The 11,148-nt window shown below is 45.3% G+C and overlaps 1 pseudogene; it reads right to left on the reverse strand.

Annotated features, from left to right (window-relative positions):
- Window positions 1–7,398: 7,398 nt before the first annotated feature.
- Window positions 7,399–7,637, reverse strand: LOC139233219 (U2 spliceosomal RNA; annotated as a pseudogene).
- Between the last annotated feature and the right edge of the window lie 3,511 nt (window positions 7,638–11,148).

The raw sequence follows: 11,148 nt of genomic DNA on the forward strand, positions 1-11,148 counted from the left end.
CTCTCTGGGTGAAGAGGTTTCTCCTCATCTCGGTCCTAAATGGCTTACCCCTTATCATTAGACTGTGACCCCTGGTTCTGGACTTCCCCAACATTGGGAACATTCTTCCTGCATCTAACCTGTCTAAACCCATCAGAATTTTAAATGTTTCTATGAGGTCCCCTCTCATTCTTCTGAACTCCAGTGAATACAAGCCCAGTTGATCCAGTCTTTCTTGATAGGTCAGTCCCACCATCCCGGGAATCAGTCTGGTGAATCTTCGCTGCACTCCCTCAATAGCAAGAATGTCCTTCCTCAAGTTAGGAGACCAAAACTGTACACAATACTCCAGGTGTGGCCTCACCAAGGCCCTGAACAACTGTAGCAACACCTCCCTGCCCCTGTATTCAAATCCCCTCGCTATGAAGGCCATCATGCCATTTGCTTTCTTAACCGCCTGCTGTACCTGCATGCCAACCTTCAATGACTGATGTACCATGACACCCAGGTCTCGTTGCACCTCCCCTTTTCCTAATCTGTCACCATTCAGATAATAGTCTGTCTCTCTGTTTTTACCACCAAAGTGGATAACCTCACATTTATCCACATTATACTTCATCTGCCATCCATTTGCACACTCACCTAACCTATCCAAGTCACTCTGCAGCCTCATAGCATCCTCCTCGCAGCTCACACTGCCACCCAACTTAGTGTCATCCGCAAATTTGGAGATACTACATTTAATCCCCTCGTCTAAACCATTAATGTACAATGTAAACAGCTGGGGCCCCAGCACAGAACCTTGCGGTACCCCACTAGTCACTGCCTGCCATTCTGAAAAGTGCCCATTTACTCCTACTCTTTGCTTCCTGTCTGACAACCAGTTCTCAATCCACGTCAGCACACTACCCCCAATGCCATGTGCTTTAACTTTGCACATTAATCTCTTGTGTGGGACCTTGTCGAAAGCCTTCTGAAAGTACAAATATACCACATCAACTGGTTCTCCCTTGTCCACTTTACTGGAAACATCCTCAAAAAATTCCAGAAGATTTCTCAAGCATGATTTCCCTTTCTCAAATCCATGCTGACTTGGACCTATCATGTCACCTCTTTCCAAATGCGCTGCTATGACATCCTTAATAATTGATTCCATCATTTTACCCACTACTGAGGTCAGGCTGACATGTCTATAATTCCCTGTTTTCTCTCTCCCTCCTTTTTTAAAAAGTGGGGTTACATTGGCTACCCTCCACTCCATAGGAACTGATCCAGAGTCAATGGAATGTTGGAAAATGACTGTCAATGCATCCGCTATTTCCAAGGCCACCTCCTTAAGTACTCTGGGATGCAGTCCATCAGACCCTGGGGATTTATCGGCCTTCAATCCCATCAATTTCCTCAACACAATTTCCCGACTAATAAAGATTTCCCTCAGTTCCTCCTCCTTACTAGACCCTCTGACCCCTTTTATATCCAGAAGGTTGTTTGTGTCCTCCTTCGTGAATACCGAACCAAAGTACTTGTTCAATTGGTCTGCCATTTCTTTGTTCCCCGTTATGACTTCCCCTGATTCTGACTGCAGGGGACCTACGTTTGTCTTTACTAACCTTTTCTCTTTACATACCTATAGAAACTTTTGCAATCCGCCTTAATGTTCCCTGCAAGCTTCTTCTCGTACTCCATTTTCCCTGTCCTAATCAAACCCTTTGTCCTCCTCTGCTGAGTTCTAAATTTCTCCCAGTCCCCGGGTTCGCTGCTATTTCTGGCCAATTTGTATGCCACTTCCTTGGCTTTAATACTATCCCTGATTTCCCTTGATAGCCACGGTTGAGCCACCTTCCCTTTTTCATTTTTACGCCAGACAGGAATGTACAATTGTTGTAGTTCATCCATGCGGTCTCTAAATGTCTGCCATTGCCCATCCACAGTCAACCCCTTAAGTATCATTCGCCAATCTATCCTAGCCAATTCACGCCTCATACCTTCAAAGTTACCCTTCTTTATGTTCTGGACCATGGTCTCTGAATTAACTGTTTCATTCTCCATCCTAATGCAGAATTCCACCATATTATGGTCACTCTTCCCCAAGGGGCCTCGCACAATGAGATTGCTAATTAATCCTCTCTCATTACACAACACCCAGTCTAAGATGGCCTCCCCCCTCGTTGGTTCCTCGACATATTGGTCTAGAAAACCATCCCTTATGCACTCCAGGAAATCCTCCTCCACCGTATTGCTTCCAGTTTGGCTAGCCCAATCTATGTGCATATTAAAGTCACCCATTATAACTGCTGCACTTTTATTGTAAGCACTCCTAATTTCCTGTTTGATGCCCTCCCCAACATCACTACTACTGTTTGGAGGTCTGTACACAACTCCCACTACGTTCTTTGCCCTTTGGTGTTCTGCAGCTCTACCCATATAGATTCCACATCATCCAAGCTCATGTCTTTCCTAACTATTGCATTAATCTCCTCTTTATCCAGCAATGCTACCCCACCTCCTTTTCCTTTTATTCTATCCTTCCTGAATGTTGAATACCCCTGGATGTTGAGTTCCCAGCCCTGATCATCCTGGAGCCACGTCTCCGTAATCCCAATCATATCATATTTGTTCACATCTATTTGCACAGTTAATTCATCCACTTTATTGCGGATACTCCTTGCATTAAGACACAAAGCCTTCAGGCTTGTTTTTTTAACACCCTTTGTCCTTTTAGAATTTTGCTGTACAGTGGCCCTTTTTGTTCTTTGCCTTGGGTTTCTCTGCCCTCCACTTTTCCTCATCTCCTTTCTGTCTTTTGCTTTTGCCTCCTTTTTGTTTCCCTCTGTCTCCCTGCATTGGTTCCCATCCCCCTGCCATATTAGTTTAACTCCTCCCCAACAGCACTAGCAAACACTCCCCCTAGGACATTGGTTCCAGTCCTGCCCAGGTGCAGACCGTCCGGTTTGCACTGGTCCCACCTCCCCCAGAACCGGTTCCAATGCCCCAGGAATTTGAATCCCTCCCTGCTGCACCACTGCTCAAGCCAGGTAGTCATCTGTGCCATCCTGCGATTTCTACTCTGACTATCACGTGGCACTGGTAGCAATCCTGAGATTACTACTTTTGAGGTCCTACTTTTTAATTTACCTCCTAGCTCCTTAAATTCGTTTCGTAGGACCTCATCCCTTTTTTACCTATGTCGTTGGTACCAATGTGCACCATGACAACTGGCTGTTCTCCCTTCCTTTTTAGAATGTCCTGCACCCGCTCCGAGACATCCTTGACCCTTGCACCAGGGAGGCAACATACCATCCTGGAGTCTCGGTTGCGGCCGCAGAAACGCCTATCTATTCCCCTCACAATTGCATCCCCTATCACTGTCGTTATGATGATGATGATGAGGATGATGAAATATGAGCCAAAACAAACGGCAACATAGATAATAGATGCGCGGTGCGTGTGTGTAATGGCAGAGGTGACACGTTTCAGACAGGCTCCATAGAAGTGTCCTTTTCAGCAGGGCGGAGGGGAGTAATGGACCAGTAGGGAGCCGGGGAGGCTTCATAAACAACCGGTTAACGGCGGCCATCTTGGTGCAGGAAGGCAGGTTCAGTTTTCCGCCATCTTCATTCAGAAAGTAGCACCGCGTATGCACGACCATCTTGGTGCAGGAACAAAGTGAGCGATGTCAATATCTGTGGAACTGAACCCAGCCAGAGTTAGCCCCTTCAGGGGAGGAGAGGGAGGGGAACCAGTCAGTGCAGAACTAAACTCAGCCAGAGTCAGTACTGACAGGGAGGAGAGGGAGGGGATAAAAATTCATGGGTTTGGGGGTAATATATTAGTATGGATAGAGGATTGGCTAACTAACAGAAAACAGAGAGTTGGGATAAATGGTGCATTCTCGGGTAGGCAACCAGTAACCAGTGGGGTGCCGCAGGGATCAGTGTTGGCACACCAACTATTTACAATCTATATTAACGACTTGGTAGACGAGACCGAGTGCAACGTAGCCAAGTTTGCTGATGATACAAAGATGGGAGGAAAAGCAATGTGTGAGGAGGACATACAAAATATGCAAAAGGACATAGACAGGCTAAGTGAGTGGGCAAAAATTTGGCAGATGGAGTATAATGTTGGAAAGTGTGAGGTCATGCACTTTAGCAGAAAAAAAACAAAGAGCAAGTTATTATTTAAATGGAGAAAGATTGCAAAGTGCTGCAGTACAGCGGGACCTGGGGGTACGTGTGCATGACACACTAAAGGTTAGTATGCAGGCACAGCAAGTGATCAGGAAGGCCAATGGAATCTTGGCCTTTATTGCAAAGGGTATGGAGTATAAAAGCAGGGAAGTCTTGCGACAGTTGTATAGGGTATTGGTGAGGCCACACCTGGAATACTGCGTGCAGTTTTGGTTTCCATATTTACGAAAGGATATACTTGCTTTGGAGGCAGTTCAGAGAAGGTTGCTTCCGGAGATGAGGGGTTGACTTTTGAGGAAAAGTTGAGTAAATTGGGCCTCTACTCATTGGAATTCAGAAAAATGAGAGGTGATCTTATCGAAACGTATAAGATTATGAGGGGGCTTGACAAGGTGGATGCAGAGAGGATGTTTCCACTGATAATGGGGAGACTAGAACTAAGGAGCATAATTAGAATAAGGGGCCGCCCATTTAAAACTGAGATGAAGAGAAATTTCTTCTCTGAGGGTTGTGGATCTGTGGAATTCACTGCCTCAGAGAGCTGTGGAAGCTGGGACATTGAATACATTTAAGACAGAAATAGACAATTTCTTAAACGATAAGGGAATAAGGGGTTATGGGGAGCGGGCAGAGGAGTGGACCTGAGTCCATGATCGGATCAGCCTCGATCGTATTAAATGGTGGAGGAGGCTCGATGGGCCATGTGGCCTACTCCTGCTCCTATTTCTTATGTTCTTATGTTCTTATTATCATTCCCACCGCCCCTGGAGGAGCAATTCTTGGCCTAGAATGCTAATGGCCTCCTTGACTAAATTTACACTGCAAGTTGAGCATCAATGTGAAATTGTAGCTGCTTCACGCCAACACTATCTAGTTTAAATCTGGATTTAAAGGCATACCCGGCTCCGAAGGAAAGTGGATGTTGCACCCCCAACAAAAGGTTTCACTTCACTTCAATCCCTTGTCAGATTGGGCCCTGAATTTGGATTTACCAGCTCTTTCCAGCTGCCACCCTTAAGGAACCAAGGCAAGTTCACTTGTGGGTTGGGTGTGTCGGGAGTGATGCCGCCAGTCAATGGGGTCTTAGTGCAATGTAAAAATACCTTATCAGTGGTGTCACTGCTCATTGACACTACATGTAAATGTACCATTGAGAAGCATGTCATTCTCAACACAAAATGGCTGATGTTTCCTGGTCAATATTAGACTGTTTTTTGTGCTGGTATTAGCTCAAGAAGTGAAAGCAATTGACCAGCCACACCACACGTCATAATGTGACACATTACACTGAAGACCCAGACTAAACTAATTTACAGTCACACATGTGATTGTCACAAAACGCAAACACCCCCAGATGTCCTTAGTTGTTTTGTCAATTAAGGAGATATTGACTTCTGTCAGAATGTAACTCATTCATTTTTTTAAACGAGCTCTCCGAGGACGGTTTTCCAATAATTCAGTAATGACGGGAAGAGTTTTGGCTGACACGTTTTCAGGTATAAGTGCTTGTAACATTTCTCAGAAGCAGCATAGATTCATTCAGCCTCCACACAATGGTATGATATCTCCATTGCAGCTCCTGTACAGCACAGGACAAGGCATCATCACTGCACTGGTCTGATTCAAGGTGACCGCCATCATTATGTCAGCAGTGAAGTTGCCTCAACATTTGCTATCAAAAATTCCAGGTATTAGTCCTGAACTTTATTAAGCACTTTTGTCTGAGATTTGCTCAACAGGTCAAATGTTTCACAACTGCGTGTCATGTGTATCAAGGCATCTTACTGTAACTCTCTCTCTACCAATCTTTTCTACCGTAGTCTCCCAGAAATAAGATTACCGAGCCAGCTGCAGCAATACGAATCTTTGGCAACAGCTTGTTCATTTATCTATCCAAACACCTTCCTGATATGGGGAGCTCAGTGCCACCAGGTTGACCATACCAGCAGAGCTTAGTGTCACCAGGTTAACTCAAATAGGAGAACTCAGGGTCATCAGGTTAACTATAACAGGAGCACTCAGTGTCACCAGGTTAACTATACCAGGAGCGCTCAGTGTCACCAGGTTAACTATTACAGGTGAGCTCAGGGTCATCAGGTTAACCAACACAGGAGATCTCAGTATCACCAGGTTAATTGAGACAGTGTTACCAACTGGTCACTTCACAACCTTGTTTCTTCTGTCATGCTACACGCCACTGACAACTCTCGTATAAAACCACACTCTGGTGGATTCACATAATCTCAGTCAGTCAATTTCAACAATCAAAACCCAACAAATCACCTCCTGTCTGTGACAGAAAATATATTGCTTTCAATTGCAAGTATCCAGTGGCTATTCCATAGCAACAGGCAATTTATGCAACAAACATTAAATGCTGCAGTAGATTAGACGCTGAAATGATAGAAGTCAGGGGAATATGTCAGAAGTGGGAGCATAATGAATCGCAAACATCCAACATTTTCTTTGAAAACTACCCTTAAAGATCAGATTATCAAGAGTGGAATATATCTACAATCCACTGGGTCTGAAAGTGAATCGGGATCTTTTTGAGGGATCTATGCTCTGTGTTACAAAGCACAGTAATGGTTTCCATCCACAAGGCGAGAGATCCAAATGACCTTGAGGAATTTTGTTAATATTAATGTCTGATTTTCTTTGAGATGTTTCAGCACATCTATTGGATTCACAGCCCCTCAAAAGAAACAGTAAGGAGCACGTTGCATTGAGTTTTCACGAGGAATGAGCAGGACAAGGTATTGCATAAAATTACATAGGGGGTGATTTTAACCTGGGGTGTGGGTGCGGGTGGAGAGTTAAAACAGCTAAAATGTCAGTGCGTCGTGAAGCCGGCTCCAACCCGCCAGCTTCCACATTTCACTGGAGCGTGTCAGGCTGTGTGCACGCAACCCGCTCGGGGGAGCTGGGTTACCAATCAACATATGTAAATCGCTCCCATTTGAGTGATCTTGATCTAGATTTTTGTGCTTAACGTCGGGTTCACAGGTTTCCCGGGCTTCCTTGTACTCGCCAGAGAAAGCAAGGTGAGAACGCAGTGGCAGTTGAGGGGTCTGAATCACTCTCAGGAGAATATGCCAACAATTTTTTTTTTTTTTTTTTTAAATTCGTAGCCAATCGTTCCAATTCTTTGTCAAATCACAAACGCCAGAGGTCACCTTGCACACGCCAAGGATCACTCTGTGCCAATGCTCTTAGCCAAAAGGCCTAGAGCCACTGCACCGTTCCTGGAAGTACTGCAATACCAGGTTCGTGCCATGGAGGTGGATGGGTCAGGTCCCCCACACACCTCCGTGGAGGTGGATGGGTCAAGCCACCCCACCCACCTCCTGTTTCCAAAAAAGCAAGCATATACCTTCCTGATCCAGGGAGAACCACCCGGAGGTCATGGTGGCTACTCCCCTGTCAGGTCAGTTACGCATGATCTTAGCCAAAAGGCCGAGAAGCGAGAATATGCCAACAAATACTCAGTACTCTCAGCTCCTGTCTTATCTACTCATGGGAACTTTTGCTGAGAGGTTACTTTACACACTTTAGAGGTTTCATCTATCAGATCAGGATGAGTGCCACTGATGCTGCCTTAGATTGGACCTCAGTTGAGGACCAAGATGACCAGCAACAGCCTGCTGTTCACAGACCCGCAGCAGGAAAGAGGTGAGAGCAATAGCAGAAAGAAAGACAGACAGAAAGACTTGCATTTATATAGCGCCCTTCACGACCACCGGACGTCTCAAAGCTTTACAGCCAATGAAGCACTTTTCGAATGTAGTCACTGTTGTAATGTAGGAAATGCAGCAGCCAATATACGCACAGCTACTCCCACAAACAGCAATGTGATATGTGGATTGAGGGATCACTAATGGCCGGGACACCGTGGATAACTCCCTTGCTCTTCTTTGAAATAGTGCCAAGGAATCTTTTATGTCCACCTGAGAGGGCAGACGGGGCCTCGGTTTAACGTCTAATCTGAAAGACGGCATCTTCGACAGTGCAGCACTGCACTAGAGTGTCAGCCTAGATTTATGTTCTCAAGTCCCTGGAGTGGGATTTGAACCCACAACCTTCTGATTCAGAGATGAGTGTGCTGCCCAGTGAGCCACAGCTTTCTCAAAATGTCTGAACAGCAGTATGTCAGGAGGCTCAGGGTGTCGCGTCAGGTGGTGGCAGACACTTGCAGCCTTTTGGAACAAGGTCTGCTGCCAGCTGGACCTGGTGGACATGCTTCCAAGGCTATGCCAGAGACATTTGCAGGATCTCCCAATCGGCAGCATGCAAATGCATAAGACAGGCGACTGATGGTTTGTTCACCAGGCCCACCAAAGTTGCCTGCGATGATGCCAGTCACAATGAGCGGGCGTTCGGGTTTGCAGTTCTGGCTGTCTTCCCACAGGTGCAGGGCGTCATTGACTTCACACAGATAGAATGAGAGGTAATCTCAATAGGGCAATCCCCCTCATACCAGGAATCAGTCTGGTTACATACAGAAAGTAAACCGACATGGTAACAGCTCATAGAAAATAAAGAAATCAAAGAAATTTATGGCATAGACAGAGCCATTCGGCCCATCGTGTCTGTGCCAGCCACAAAACAGCTATCTAGCCTAATCCCGCTTTCCAGCTCTTGGTGTAGGTTATAGCACTTCAAGTGTATGTTCAAGTACCTTTTAAATGTGATGAAGGTTTCGGTCTCTACCACCCTTTTAGGCAGTGAATTTGAGACCCCCACCACCCTCTATGTGAAAAAAGTTCTACACAACTCCACTATAAGAACATCAGACCATAAGAAATAGGAACAGGAGTAGGCTTTACGGCACCTCAAGCCGGCTCCGCCTTTCGATAAGATCATGGCTGATCTGATCATGGACTCGGCTCCACTTCTCCGCCCACTCCCTATAACCCCTTATCCCCTTATCATTCAAGAAACTGTTTATTTCTGTCTTAAATTTATTCAATGTCCCAACTTCCACAGCTCTCCGAGACAGCAAATTCCACAGATTTACAACCATTTGAGAGAAGAAATTCCTCCTCATCTCTGTTTTAAATGGGCGGCCCCTTATTCTAAGATCATGCCCTCTAGTTCTAGTCTCCCTCATCAGTGGAAACATCCTCTCTGCATCCACCTTGTCAAGCCCCCTCATAAGCTTGTACGTTTCGATAAGATCACCTCTCATTCTTCTGAACTACAATGAGTAGAGGCCCAACCTACTCAACTTTTCCTCATAAGTCCTTCTCCCAATTACGTTACATCTATGCCCCCTGGTTATTGACCTCTCTGCAAGGGGAAATAGTTCCTTCCTATCTATTCTATCTATGTCCCTCATAATTTTATACACCTTAATCAAGTCTTATCTCAGCCTCCTCTGTTCCAAAGAAAACAACCGCAGCCCATCCTCATAGCTAAAATTCTCCAGTCCTGGCAATATCCTCTTAAATCTCCTCTGTACCCTCTCTAGTCCAATCACATCTTTTCTGTAATGTGGTGACCAGAACTGTACGCAGTACCCTAGCTGTGGCCTACCTAATGTTTTTTGCAGTTCAAACAGGGCCTCCCTGCTCTTATATTCTATGCCTCGGCTAACAGAGGAAAGTATCCCATATGCCTTCTTAACCATCCTGCTACCTTCAGGGATGTGTGGACATGCACTCCAAGATCTCTCTGTTCTTCTACACTCAGTATTCTACCATTTATTGTGTGTTTCCTTGCCTTTTAGCCCAACCCAAATGCATTACCTCACACTCAGCCGGATTGAATTCCATTTGTCGCTGTTCTGCCCACCTGAACAGTCCATTGATAACTTCCTGCAGTCTACAGCTTTCTTCCTCACTATCTACCACACGGCCAATTTTTGTGTCATCTGCAAACTTCTTAAAAATGCACCTGACATTGAAGTCGAAATCATTGTAATGTACCACAAAAAGCAAGGGACTTAGTACTGAGCCCTACGGAACCACACTGGAAACAGCCTTCCAGTCACAAAAGCCCTTGTCGACCATTACCCTTTGTTTCCTGCCACTGAGTCTATTTTGGATCCAACTTGCCACTTTCCCTTGGATCCCATGGTCTGTCATGTGGGACATTGTAAAAAATCTTGCTGAAGACCATGTAAATTATATAAAATGCACAACCCTCATCGACCCTCCTTGTTAGCTCCTCAAAAAGTTGAAATAAAACCTCACCTACGTCACTCAATGTCAACTCGCTCCTCAAAAAACAGAGTGAAAAGTAATAAACCATACACCATTTCCCTTATGATGCTTGACTAAGTTTTTAGTGTTAACTTTCTTTCTGGACAACTTCCAACTGATATGGCTGACCTCCTATATCTTAGCTACTGGCCCCAGGGTTAGGCCTGCACCTTGCAATCTCCTGCTTACATAGAAACATAGAAACATAGAAAATAGGTGCAGGAGTAGACCAGTCGGCTCTTTGAGCCTGCACCACATTCAATAAGATTATGGCTGATCATGCAACTTCAGTACCCCATTTCTTCTTTCTCTCCATACCCCTTGATCCGTTTAGTCATAAGGGCCACATCTAACTCCCTTTTGAATATATCTAACGAACTGGCCTCAACAACTTTCTGTAGCAGAGAATTCAACAGGTTCACAATTCTCTGAGTGAAGAAGTTTCTCCTCATCTCGGTCCTAAATGGCTTACCCCTTATCCTTCGACTATGACCCCTGGTTCTGGACTTCCCCATCATCGGGAACATTCTTCCTGCATCTAACCTGTCCAATCTCGTCAGAATTTTATATGTTTCGATGAGATCCCCTCTCATTCTTCGAAATTCCAGTGAATACAAGACTGGTCGATCCAGTCTCTCCTCATATGTCAGTCCTGCCATCCCAGGAATCAGTCTGGTGAACCTTCGCTGCACTCCCTCAATAGCAAGAATGTCCTTTCTCAGATTAGGAGATCAAAACTGTACACAATATTCAAGGTGTGGCCTCACCATGGCTCT

This window comes from Pristiophorus japonicus, chromosome 20 (assembly GCF_044704955.1).
Source record: "Pristiophorus japonicus isolate sPriJap1 chromosome 20, sPriJap1.hap1, whole genome shotgun sequence".
Classification (NCBI taxonomy): domain Eukaryota; kingdom Metazoa; phylum Chordata; class Chondrichthyes; family Pristiophoridae; genus Pristiophorus; species Pristiophorus japonicus.